We start from the raw sequence: 13955 nt of genomic DNA on the forward strand, positions 1-13955 counted from the left end.
GAAGTGGAGTAGACCTGATGACTAAGACCTATCTACAGTATAGGTACCTGTGGATGATCCTAAGAGACCAAGTCTGAAGAGACAGTCCCCAGGCAGAGTAGGCCTTATATTTATACCTCTGTGGTGGAACCTGCTAGAACATCTTGCTTACTCAGCCTAGTCAGGTGATCAGGTCATATGACCAAGGATGAGGTCATATGAGGTCATGCACAGCCATGCACAGCAGGTCACCTGACCATCCAATCCTTCCAGCAGGTTCCAGCACATGCCAAGGTATACCAGCTACTTCCATGTCCTAAAGGCTTAGTCATGTCTCTTGACCAAGCAATGAGCTGGTGCCCTGACACTTGCACCACCAGGCCAAATCATCTTCATCAGGCTCTGTGTACAGCAGATAGATGTCTGCTGTCTGCTGCCCCACTTTCCGCCCTATCTCTGGCAATTCCTCCTCATTTTCTGAGCTGTCACTGAGCATAGAGGAGCTCCAGGTTTGCTTGTTCTGACCATGTTTTGAAGGCAGGTTGGTAGAGGTGATCTCAATATCTATACCTAATTAGTTCATGCTGCAATGCACTGAGTACCTGCATACCATTATCTGAGAGCTCCTCAAAGGGCACAGGAGTGAGTGAGCTGCCTGCCATTTGCAGGTGTTTTGTGATAAGATGTATGTGGCAGCACATTCACTGGGCCAAGCTAGGGTCTGACCACTGATGAGGACTCAGGTTATGCCGAGTCTGGGTTAGGGTTAACAAACCCTACCCTCGACCAAATAAGGAAATTGACCAGTCTCTCGACCACAAGGAGGAATCCACCGTCTTCTCCTATTGTGGGGACCTGTAATAGTGGATGCGGATTGGATGTACTTCTAACTGCGTCGTCTGTGCACCGGAAATGCTTCCGTTTGCTTCCGCTTAGTCAGTAATCCCTCTAGAATTTGACCCGGAGTATGTACCAAACATGTGCATCACCCAACCTCCCCCGGACTGCTTCAGGACCGGTCCTGTCCAGTCCTGAACGGTTCAACTTTTCCCAACCTCAGCGGTCCTGGTCCGGTCCTTGAACTGGTCCAGTCCTGAACCGGACGGGCAGGACTGCGGTCCTCAAAGTTCGGTCCAAGACCGATGCCATCCCTACGACATCCCACAGGAAGCAACAACACGTACGGTCATCATGAGGTAGATCTCCTTCGGGAGCATCGCTCCCAGGGCGATCTGAGGGAGTGGCATTTCCCAGGGCTTGCCACCCTCCACGACCTCGTACGCCGCCTTCATCTGAGGGACCGTAATGTCATCCCCCGCCAAAGTCATCGTCTGGCCTTTCCACTGCTCCGGTTGTTCCAGAGCGCATGCAGCAAACCAACCGATGTCTTGAACAGCAACGAGTTTGATGCTCTTGCCCTGCAAAGCAGCATCAAATATCCCAAGGGTCATCATCCGTTGCATTTCCCCGGCCGTTGGGAAGTTCTCCATGAACGCGCATGGCCGGAGGATTGCCCATCCGGGTACTGCACTCTCTCGCAGATGCTGTTCGATGGCATCCTTGCTCTCAAAGTGCGGCACACCCGTGTGCGTATCTGCGTTCCCGACAGAGGAGAATACGACATATTGCACGCCCACGGCAGCGGCAGCGTCGACAAAGGCTCTGCCGGACTCAGTCTCACCCTCTACACCACGAGCCTGGTAGTCCGTCACGAGGAAAGCACGCTCGCACCCTGTAAGCGCGGTGCGCAAGGAGCCAGAGTCGAACATGTCCCCTTTGACGACCTCGACGCCTTTGGCTTTGAGGTCGGAGGCCTTCTCGGAGCTGGGATTGCGTGTCAGTATGCGGATGGTGACCTTGTCGGACTTGAGCAGTTCGGAGACGACTGAGGAAGGCGATAAGCGTTAGATTCCCCTCTATCGATTGAAAGTACTCGCCCGCTCCTCCCTGAGCTTTATTTAATAAAAATATTATATAATTAAAAAAAGCGCCTGTGGCACCCGTGACAAGGACAATTGGTTTACCTGCCATTTTGTTTGATTGTGTCAGGTTGTTGTTATTGCGTATTCGCACTTCTTTCTTTCCCTGCAAGGTTATATATACATGCGATATACCGATGAGTAGGAGCGTTCTTAAGATACACGCTCCAGGCAACCTTGCTGCTAAATCTTCCTTGTTTTGGCAGCGGGTGAGGAGCAATGTACTGGTTAAGGGGCGGGTGACGTCATTAAAAACAGGTTGGGGCACGAAACTCTGATACAGTGGAGTACTAGTCAACATACGATCATAACCGTTTTCCTCGTCCTCGGCGGCTCACTGGTATTTTTTAAACATGTAGTTTCACTGGAATTACGACTTATACCAGCGTGGCTCATAAATGGACATTACAGCGGAAGTGCAACAAATTGTGGTTCGTACATTAGAAAAAAGATCACTGCTGCTTATTACTCTTCAGCCACTGCTCGAAAGTCAACAGGTCAGGGTGGATTTTTCTCAGAGGAGCGATATCAGCCTTGTAACCCATCTCCTTAAACCACTGCAGTGTCGTCAGTCTCTCGCTCAAAGGACAACAGAATGCAACGCACGGTGAACATGCTGTTCATCTCCTTACCCATCATCGGGCCGAGAAGTGATGCCGGCGGTGTCCATGCAGCCCAGGGCTTGTGTCCCACGGCTTTGGCATAGGCCTCCTTGATCCCACCGATATCCAGGTCGTCGCCTGCAAGAGTCGTGACCTTGCTGTTCCATTCCTCAGGGCTCTCCAGGGCACGGGCAGCGAACCAGCCGATATCCCGCACTGCAATAATCTGGAGCGACTTGCCCGCGAGGAGCGTGCCAAACACGCCCAGCACAACGAATCGCGCCATCCCGCCCTCGGTGGGCATGTTATCCATGAACGCGACAGGGCGGATGATCGACCAGGAAGGGATGCCGCTGGAACGCAGGGCTTGCTCTATCTGGTACTTGCTCCAGAAGTGCGGGACGGAGGGTGCTTTGTCTGCCCCGCCCACGCTGGAGAATACGAGATGCTTCACGCCAGCCTCTTTTGCCACTGCGACGAACTGCTTCCCTTCTTCTTCTTCTCCTTTGACGCCGTTGGGACCAAAGAATGTCGTCACGAGGAAAGCGCGATCACATCCTGCGAGGGCGGTTCGGAGGGAAGCTGGGTCGTTGAGGTCGGCTTGGACAACCTCGACACCGCGGGAACGGAGGGACTCGGCTTTAGCGGAAGTAGGAGAGCGAGTGATAACTCGGATGGCGAGTTTGCCAGACTTGAGCAGCTCGTTGATCACTGTGAAAGGATGATTAACGAATGAACTGGAATGCAGCAATCGAGGACTTACCGGCACCACCTTGAGCGCCTGTCCCACCAGTCACTAAAACAGTAGGCTTCGACATTTTTCTTGTTGGTTGGTTGATGTTTGTTTATCTGAGTTCAGTACCTAAAGTGGTTTGTGTTTTGTTGGCATCATCTGGCCTCATTTCTGTCCTCTTTATATTCCCGCCGCCGTCGGGGCAACCAGCCCTCCAGGCCGCGTCACCTGCGCCGTCCAATGAATGATGAACATGTCAACGTGCAGAACAGGGCTTTGGGTCAAGGGTCTTGCCTTATCAAATCGGCTGACCAAGGCGCGTGCGGGATATACTCTGCCGCAGCCGCGGCAGGCGCTGACAAGGGCTGACAATACGGTCCATTGTGAGATGACAAAATGGTCGAAATTTATGGAGCTGAGAAATTCTTGGATTTAGAGTAGGAACCGGGTGCTGCTGGAAATGCATAGAAAGTGTCGGGGGTGCAGTGCCGCGTCTGCGCGATCCGAACGGAGGGTCCATTGATGACGGCTTTAGCAACGAATCTGTAATGCGATTTCAAATTATCCAGTTTAGAGAGTTCCTGTGCTTGTTCTGATCTTCATTTTCGCCAAGTCTTTGTGAACTGCAACAACCTCGGCCTGGTGGTTGACATTCCGATGCGTCCCTGGCCTCTGTGATCCCTGTCCGGCGAACTGCACGAACATCCTCCTTCTTCCTCGGGCTCCTCCACTCCCCTCGGTCGCCAGCGCCCACATGCGTCCTCCCTTTCTCTCTCGCCCTCTTTTCTCCTACCTCATCCTCCTCCTGCTTACCATGTCCACGTCTGAACAATCTCTCCCGCGCGTTCTCGTCTACTCCGCGACAGCAGGGTACAGACACGAGTCCATCCCCGTGGCTATCGACTCCTTCAAGAGGCTAGGACCGCAATATAATATCCAGTTTGACTTCACGGAAGATAAAACATGGTTCAATGATACCGGGCTAGCGGTATACGACTGCATTCTCTTTCTAAGCAACTCAGACGAAGGTGAGCCTTCTCCTTTGCCGTCGGCGTAAAGAGGCGCTCATATCCCATGAACACGTACAGTGTTGGACGAACCAGGCAAAGTAGCATTCGACAACTACCTACAACAAGGTGGTAACTTTGTAGGGGTACACGCTGCCTCCGCCTGTCTCTACACCACTACCTTCTTCGGCGCCGAGCTCGGAGCATGGTTCGACTACCACCCAGCAATCCAGAACGCTACGATCGTTGTTCTCGACCCGACACATCCTAGCACTGTCATGCTTCCAGAGAGGTGGGAGGTGTATGATGAGATGTACAACTTTAAGAGCGATCCCAGGGATGTGGGGGCTAAGGTTATCCTCACTGTTGACGAGACGAGCTATGTCGGTGCGTCTCTTGACACTCTGTTTATCCTGCTCGCGCTCTCGTACCTGCTCACGCTGCACCTAGACAACGGCACGCGACAGTATGATCAAGGCACCCCCCACCCAATCGCATGGTATCAAGACGTCGGAGCAGCATACAACGGGTCGATCCCCAACACGCGGGGCGGCCGCTCCTGGTACACCTCTCTGGGGCACACGAACGACACGTGGCAGAACGCGACGTACCTGTCGCACGTTATGGAAGGCTTGAAGTGGGCGCTGGAGAGTAACACTACGCGGGCGTTTAATGCTAGTGGGTTGGTGGGTAATGCTGGGGCTGCGAATGAGACGACTGGTGGAGGGAACACGACCACGGGCGGGGCGGGCGCGCAAGGAGGCGGGAGCACGAGTGGGAGTGGGAGTGGGGCGGCGCCTACTTCGGGGAGCAGCGGAGCGAGGCATGTTGCAGCGGGTCTGGTAGGTGCAGGTATGGTGGCTGCAGCTTTGGGCGTAGCGTTGGCTTGAGGTCGGTGTGTATGGTATTGGAATAGGGTTGGAGGGTTTGTATGTTAGCACCATTGACAAAGATGGACTGTATCTCTACAAGTAATCTGTGCGTGGGAAACCGAGTTCTGCCTTTAATTATGGTGGTGGTGGACAATAACAATGGGAAGATGTTGGAGGATGTTGATTAATCACGTGATTATTTGATACCAAGCTGCAAGAGGATCTGGTTATCGAAGTATTACCATACAGAATATTACGGAAGGGGCTTGGCGTATTACCAAATAAGTATTGGATACTTTGTATTCTGCTTCTATTTGCGTTTGAGTTTTTGGGTCGCTCTACGCAAAAAATCCGTACATGACTCTGACGTACCCAGCGCGAATCCTGACTCGACCACAAGACAACAGTTTGCACATATCCCTATCCAAGCCGAGGTCAACTTGCCAAATTCCATCTATCCGCTACTCAACTTGCCCTTCCTTGGATCCAAGATGGCCCATGCAGCGCACCTTGCATACCACCAGGCCATGTACGACCCCTCACTCGTCCCAACCCCAATGGCTTCCGCGGCTCCCCAAGCAGAGCGAGAAAACGAATATGCACTGAAGTATGGGGATTTCACGCGGAAGGTGAGAGAGTTTGGAATTGTCGATTCGACATTGGGAGGTATGTGCATCGTGCGGTTTGAAACGTTAGGTTTTGAATGGATTTTGGTGTAGAAAGGGAGCAGTTTGGCGAACATGGATTTAGGCCGACAGTTAAGCTCCAGATCGCCCGCCAACTGGACGCGTGCGGAGTGCAGTATATCGAGCACTCGTCTCCGGCTACCTCACCCCAGAAGGAGTCTGATCTGCATGCACTCTGTGCGTTGGGCTTGCGGGCGAAGATCTTAGCGCCATTGCGATGCGACATAGAGGATGCCAAAGCTGCGATAGGATGTGGCGTGGACGGTGTAAACCTGGTTCTCGAGCCACTGAATGAGCGTTTGGAATCTTCCCATGATGAAGAGCTGGAGAGGATCAAAGCTTCCATCAAGCGAGTGGTGGGATACGTCAAGAGCCAAGCCCTGGAATGCCAGTTATCGGCAGAAGACGCTTTCCGCTCCAACCTCGTCGACTTGCTTAAGGTGTATAAGGCTGTTCAGGAAGCTGGGGTTGACAGGATAAACATGGTGGACTCCACGGGGTGTGCTAACCCGATGAAGATATGGGAGGTCGTTAGGACTGTGAGGGCGGCGGTGGATTGCAGCGTGTAAGTGCAGTTTTATAACGATACCGGCTGTGGTAGGTCGTTTTCTTCCCAAGGCAAGAAAGTACTGACAGGAGCAGCAATCGCAAATGCGTGCATAGCGCTTCAAGCAGGTGCTTCACATATCACCACCTCTGTGCTCGGTCTCGGACCGCGAGTTGGGATAACTTCACTCTCGGGATTCCTCGCCAGTCTCTCAGTGTCGTCTCCTCTCACGAGCGAGAAATATAGTCTCCCTGCGCTGAGAGAGCTGGAGATAGTGGTGGCGAAAGAGGCGGGGATAGAGGTACCTTGGTTTAGTCCGGGGACGGGGTCGGCGGCGTGGAGGCATTCGGGGGGACGGCATTGGGCGTGTTTGGAGGGAGAAGGAGAGGGTTGGGGAGAGGTGTTGAAGAAGGAGGACTGGAGGGAGGAGCGGGTTGAAGTGGTCTAATCAGAGTAGTATTGCATAGCGCGAATCCAAGTTTTAGGCCTCAAGGTTTTTGAGTCAGAAGCAAAACAAAGTCGTATAAAGCTTGTGTGCACCCAGTGCATTTCATGATAATATGCAGTACCTTTTCATATTGTGTGTGAGAATTAGGCAGGGCTAGTGAACAGGTATCCACTCCCGAACACATTCAGCAGTGGTCGTAGAACATGGAACACACCCGACCCTTTGATGTGCACATGATTTGAGTGGGGGTGCTGCTTCCCCGCATTGTATGACTCGGATATAAATTTGCTTTTGCTGCATCCGTTTCGCCGAGCTGTCCGCGGTTTCCCACAGCGCCTCTTTTTAGTCCAACCGGTAAAACAACTTCGTCCTTTCCCCCGAACTGTTCTCTTGCCCGAAAAATTCCTGACTCGACTCATTATTCTACAAAACACAAATAACACAATAATTTGTTGCTGCTGCTCCTACACTTGCTTGACTCCTCCCTCTCTTAACTGCACGCGACCCCACTACCCATATTCAACAACTCTGCACAAAATGTCACACCCCAAGCACACCTGCCACCATACCGAGACGTATGACGAGCCAAACAAGGAGATGGTCCCTGTTGACCTCTCCTCTGCACCAGCAGTCAACGGCAAGCCCAACGGAGTGAACGGCAAGACGAACGGGGTCAACGGTACGAACGGAGTGAACGGGCACGGGGCACATAATGCCGCCAAGCAGTTCAACCCGTACGCACCCCGCTATGCGGATTTCTTGAGCAACGTCTCCAACTTCAATATCATCGAGTCTACACTGAGAGGTACGTTTTATCCTCCACCTCCTCCACACGCCTCCATCTTTCCCCAAGCCCTGTATACTCACCTGTCTACAGAGGGAGAGCAGTTCGCCAACGCCTTCTTCGATACCGAGACCAAGATCAAGATTGCCAAAGCTCTCGATGCCTTCGGGGTGGAGTACATTGAGCTCACCTCTCCTGCTGCGAGCGAGCAGTCCCGTGCCGACTGCGAGGCGATCTGCAAGCTCGGTCTGCGTGCCAAGATCCTCACGCACATCCGATGCCACATGGACGACGCACGTATCGCCGTAGAGACGGGTGTTGATGGGGTGGACGTCGTTATCGGTACCTCGAGTTTCTTGCGCGAGTTCTCCCACGGCAAGGATATGGCATACATCACCAAGACCGCGATAGAAGTGATCAATTTCGTGAAGAGCAAGGGCATCGAGGTCCGCTTCTCGAGCGAGGACTCGTTCCGTTCCGACTTGGTCGACCTCTTGTCCATCTACCAAACGGTCGACAAGATCGGTGTTAACAGGGTCGGTATTGCGGACACGGTTGGGTGTGCGAACCCTAGGCAAGTGTATGACCTCGTCAGGACGCTCCGGGGTGTTGTCAGCTGCGACATCGAGATCCACTTGCATAACGACACAGGATGCGGTGAGTTTTGCCGTCTCTACTGAAATTTTAAGTGCTCATACTGCTTCTAGCCATCGCCAACGCATTCTGCGCGCTTGAGGCTGGCGCGACACACATTGACACGTCGGTGCTTGGTATCGGCGAGCGTGTGGGTATCACCCCTCTCGGAGGACTCGTCGCCTGCCTATATGCTGCCAACCCCGAATACGTGCGGTCGAAATACAACCTTCCCATGCTCCGCGAGATCGAGAACCTTGTTGCTGAAGCCGTCGAAGTCTCTGTCCCCTTCTGCAACCCCATCACCGGGTACTGCGCGTTCACCCACAAGGCTGGTATCCACGCTAAGGCGATCCTGAACAACCCGTCTACATACGAGATCCTCAAGCCCGAAGACTTCGGCCTGACGCGGTACGTCTCCATCGGCCATCGTTTGACTGGGTGGAACGCCGTCAAGAGCCGAGTGGAGCAGTTGAAGCTCAACCTCACGGACGACCAGATCAAGGATGTCACTGCTAAGATCAAGGAGCTTGCGGACGTGCGCACACAGAGCATGGAGGACGTGGACACGCTCTTGCGTGTGTATCACAGTGGTGTCGAGAGCGGAGAGCTCGAGCTTGGGCAGAGGCACGTTCTCGACCGTTTGCTCGAAAAGCACAGGAGTCAGAGCCAGGAGCGTATGGCATCTGTCGCGTGATGCATTGGTAGGAGGGGACAGCACTCTTGCATTAGGGAGGAAAAGCCCGAATTACGGGCATGCATGGGATTTGATTATATTTGCAATGTATTTCGAACGCAAAAGTGAATAGATGCTTGTATACCTCATTATTTTGACTGTCAGGCGAGATAGAGCCGGGTCTTATCACCGACACACGTCCACCGCCCAACATCGATCTGCCCAGAACTGATTGCACATTTCCCCAACTATCTATGGATCTTCAAAATGAAATTTTCACCAGATCAACTCGACCGACTTAGAATCGCTATAGTAGGCTGCTAACATTACCTGAGAGTAAGAATGACGCGTGTTCGGTAGGCACTTCTCCCATGGCCCCCAGGCGTGCGCACCGGGCAACGTACGTGTATGCGCTTTTTTTGGTCCGTGATGCTTTACATATATTGGAATATCAACAGAAGCGGTCAAGAGATTTCGGGATGCGTTTCCGTGGAAGGATGGAAAGGAGGAAGAACACTGGAAGAACCAGGCAGATGACCTTCGCCTGAAGGTGGCACAGATGCAGCAATCCAACGACCTCCTGCAGATGGGTAAGTAGCTCTGCGCGTCATGAATAAGGTTTGAATACATAACCAGAGGATTGTTAGAGATCTTGACCTTGAATGAGAAGTTGGCAGCGAAGTTCGAGACGATACCTTGGCAGAGAAGCGTCCTGCAGCACCCGAACCGGCGACCGACGCTCAACCGAAGAAGAAGAAGAGGGAGATCGTATCCCCACCAACATTGAGCGATCCAGAGGAGACTGGAACGCAGTTGTCTAAACTCCAATGTATACTGGAAACGCAGAGTGAGTACGACGATTGGAAAGATCGCGGTTTTCTCACACGGACCATAACTCACTGCAGCAACCGATCATGTGTCGTCAAATGGTCGCGAACTCCTTTTCATCCTACGCGGTATCCAAGTAGTTCTCATGTCGCGACCGTTGGACAAAGAGCTTCTTGATCTTTAGAGCACGCGCTCGATCGCATTAGTCTTGTGCTCAAGCAACTACTGAAGGGCCACTGTCTGGGAGCTTCTGTCGTGTCTTTGCCCGATGGCCTTCCCCCTTCGTCTTCGCACATACCATTAGCATTCTCGATGTCTGGAATGATCAGCGCACTCCTCGGACACGTTGCGGCGTACTTTGCGGAGGATCTTGAGTCATTCAGCCGGCTTGTTGGCGACAACATATTGTCACCTCCAACGAACAACATCCTTCCACTGACTCGAAGTCTTCTGGCCCGCGCGCTCGGTTCCAAGAAATATACAAGCAATTTGGACGATATACGCTCTGCTCTGTCGGATATGATCACGAATGTGCTCTCTTCTACCGTGAACGCTATGAAGACAGCCGCCTGTCAGCAGGTCGCGCTTGATGCTGTCAAAGGACTCGAGAATGCTTTCTTCTTGGAGCATGTGTCTTATAAGGCACCAGCTCTCTGAAGGAAGCATCGACAAGAGCGATTGGCACGGAAGGATGCAGTACCCCATCTTTGCTCGATCCTGCGCGCAGCGCTGTCCTCTCATAGGGAAGCACTCCTCGAGAGCAAATCCCCTCGATCCTTATATCTTACCTCATCCACTCTTGACAAACTGAGCACTCTGCAGTTCGCGCTTTTCTCTTCCGGTTCAAGGGATAACGAGCGTGACTTGCTACGCGGTAGATCTGATCTCGGAGTCGTGGCCGAGGACGCGCTTCTGTCTGTTATCGAGTTTGCATGGATGTGTTGCCCAATCGATGAGAGCGTGGAAGAAGCAGAGGACGGAGGGCTGGAGGATGTTCAACATGAGCGAAGAGAGCCAGCCGACGTGGTGGGATATAGCACTGAGTTGATACCTTCCCATATTTGTTCTGTGTAACATACGAGTAGATGGCCTGTAAACTGAGTGTGGTGGGGACAGGTGGCCTGCGGACGGTACCAGCTGCTCTCAGACCCAACCTTTCAAAACAACCTGATGACCTGCTTCCGCGGTTCCTATATCCTCTATGTAATTCCCGCGTTTAGCTTCTTAGAAGAGTGGCTTTTGGGTGAATTCCCATGGCGAAAAAACAGAGCATCACCCCCAGGTGTGACGGAAGAGGCACAGACTTTGCTCGTCCTGCTCAAGGTTAGATGACTCTTGATTCTCTCTCACTTCGACTCTCGATTCTCTCTCACTCTCACCTCAACATGGCTCACAGCACTGGTGAACAGGTGGGTGCACGCAACAAAAGGCCTATGATACTCTTACATGAACCTCCTCATACCCTATGCGACTTTATCATTTCGCTCCCACAACTTAACAACTTGCAAAAAACCCATTACGCTGCTCTAAAAGCCACCTACCCGGAATTTGTTCCCCCTGAGATGGAGGGGATCGTGAAATACCTTTTTGAAGCATACAGAAACCCTACGGGTGTGTGTGACCCGAGGATGTTCCAAAACTTGGCTCGCAACTACCCGTATCAAGGCGTTGCCAACTCTCGAGTGTTCTGCCTCAGTGGGTGTCATGTGGGTGTCTACGAGGTTTACCAGACTGTCATCGGAGTTTTCGGAGGTCATTTGGAACAGGTAAGCCCTGCCACTGGTGTAACTTTTCAGAGCGCTGAGGCCACGCGTACAGCTTTCAGACGACCAGATCCTCGAAATAGCTCAAACCCTTACCAAATCCTCTGATCATAACGGCACATTCTCCCACAACATTCTTACGAAACTAGGCTGGATATGCCGCCACCCGCTTGCGAACATTCAACAAGATTTTATCAGCTACCAATACTCTAGCTTTTCTTACTACAAACTAGGCTGCCAACTCAACATTGTGATGGCTAATCCTGCTTCGCCTCACTCTGTTGTTGTCCATACCCCTGGCAAACTGGAGTTGAGGGATCAATACATGCTACTCGGATGGAGCTACTCCGAATCCTTCCTGAGCAGTTTGAACTACTCTGCATCGTTCCTAAGGATACTGAGGTCCCTCAACTTTTCTATGAGTGAAGAAGAGAAAACCTCCGCATTAGGAAGGATGGAGAGGCGGATCAAGGCAATCAAGAGGGTTCGAGAGTCCAGTCTGGAGGTCTATGACGAGACGTTTCTCGTGCATATGGAGGTGCTCGAGTCTGCAGCGAGGAAGTTGCGGCCACCACGCGGAGTACAGCTCTTGTGGGCCATACTGCACGAGAAGCTCCGTAGAGCAGATATGCAAAGTCTGTCTTACCTCCTCCTTCTCTGACACATTCTTACCTCCGAACCAGAGCTGTGCCCAGTGGACTTGTCCTTGATCCCAGAAGAGCACCTTGTAACCTTCTGGCATCTGTGCCACACAGCGCACTGACTCGCATCGGCCTTGTACGACACCCTCCTGTTCTGGATCATGGCCCAGCGTCCTCCACTGATGACGATTTGGCCAGACGAAGGGAGCGTGTACATCGATAAAGTTGTGAGACACGTAAGTCTCTCCTCAAGCCATTCTCTTGCAAAGGACTGACGGCAAGCCAGTTCTCCCTCGTCCGTCGACAACTTGCACTGTTGGGTGGGCTGCACAAGCTTACCAAGGTACCGGTCTACCTCTTCTCTCTTGATCGACTAGAGGAGTTGGTGCGGGTCAGGGAGATGGTACATAGCGAGGTGGTGTTGCTGCTGCAGGTCAGGGAGACGCTGGGCTTGGAGCAGGATGCATAGGTGCAGGGGGGGGAGGGAGTTTGTACGGCTTGAGAGTCGTGAGTAGCCCAGCTGTGCTAATGTATGAGGTATGGTGTCTGGCCTGCAGTACAGTTGATCGTTTTCCCCTTCCTCATCATATGTCGTTCTTTGATCAAGCAGTCTGGCGGGTGTTGGCTGTCAGTTATCAGTTGGTTGTCGGGTGTGAGTTGTCCGTTATCCGTTGTCCGTTATCCGTTGTCCGTTATCCGTTGTCCGTTATCCGTTGTCCGTTGTCCGTTGTCCGCGTGTGCCTCGTGTGCGCCTGGCTTTAGGTCCATGCGCCTCCGGGACCCCAAAGTGTGCCCTTTTCTTGATATTCATTTCACGATCGCACAATTGTCGGCGACGTCCCTAATCGTGTTCATACTGTGCTGTACTAATACTATTACTGCTTGTGCTACTGCTGATCAGATTACTCGGGTATGAGCCTAGGATGTTCCTGAGCTCATCCCTCGTGGCGGACAGTATTTGTAACTTCCAACCGGCACAAGCTGAAAGAAGTCCGGGCAATCCTCGATGGTAGTGTACAGGTCGACTCTAAGGCGCTGGATAGTGCGTCCGCCCTTCTCTTTGCTCGTTTAGGCCAGGAGTGACGTGTTGGCTTTTGTTGGTTGTTGGTCGTGCATGCAGTCCCCGAACTTCAGGGAACGACGCGTGAAGTCTCGCGTGCAAAATGTCAGCGAGGTGAGAGGGGGAGAGGGAGGAAGAAAGGACGCCCTTTCTTCCTCCTTTCTTCCTCCATCTCCCCCTCTCACTCCCTACCGACGTAAGACTGACCACGGGGGGTTAGCTAGGTGGCCCGTTTATAACTGAAGATACTGCGTTGGGGTTTGACGCCCTCGGAGGGCTACCAAGAGTGTATATCAAAGATTTCCTCAAGGCTATTGGGCATTCCGGTTCGCCCGTTCACGCCCAGCCTATATGACAGGCTTGACGACTCACGATCCCGCAGGGTTGAATACGATGCTGGAAGGGTTCCAGACCAGGGCGGCGAGTGCGATATGCACGTTTGCGTATTCTCCGGGGCCGGGGGCGGAGGTGGTCCTCTTTGAGGGTGTGACGAGGGGGAAGATCGTACCCGCCCGAGGAGGGGGGGACTTTGGCTGGGATCCGGTGTTCGAGGTTGAGGGAACAGGGAGGACGTGAGTCTTTCTGTGCGGTTTGTTCAGGTTGGAGCTGATTTTGCTCTGGGGGTTGAATAGGTATGCGGAGATGGAGGCGGGGGAGAAGAACGAACCTTTCTCATCGGTTTAAGGCGCTGGAGAAGCTTAGAGAGTATTTACAGGC

General features: G+C 52.7%; 1 protein-coding gene across 1 annotated transcript in view; it reads right to left on the bottom strand.

Moving 5' to 3' along the window:
* Positions 1 to 13368, bottom strand: part of DACRYDRAFT_20436 (6-phosphofructokinase) — a 77833-nt gene extending 64465 nt beyond the window's left edge. The window contains exons 1-2 of the mRNA XM_040771933.1: positions 13343 to 13368; positions 3116 to 3126 (exon numbers count right to left, since the gene is read on the bottom strand). The gene's annotated coding sequence lies outside the window, so the exon portion shown is untranslated. The remainder of the gene's footprint in view (positions 1 to 3115; positions 3127 to 13342) is intronic.
* Positions 13369 to 13955: the final 587 nt, after the last annotated feature.

Source organism: Dacryopinax primogenitus, assembly GCF_000292625.1.
Source record: "Dacryopinax primogenitus strain DJM-731 SS1 chromosome Unknown DACRYscaffold_3, whole genome shotgun sequence".
Lineage (NCBI taxonomy): Eukaryota > Fungi > Basidiomycota > Dacrymycetes > Dacrymycetales > Dacrymycetaceae > Dacryopinax > Dacryopinax primogenitus.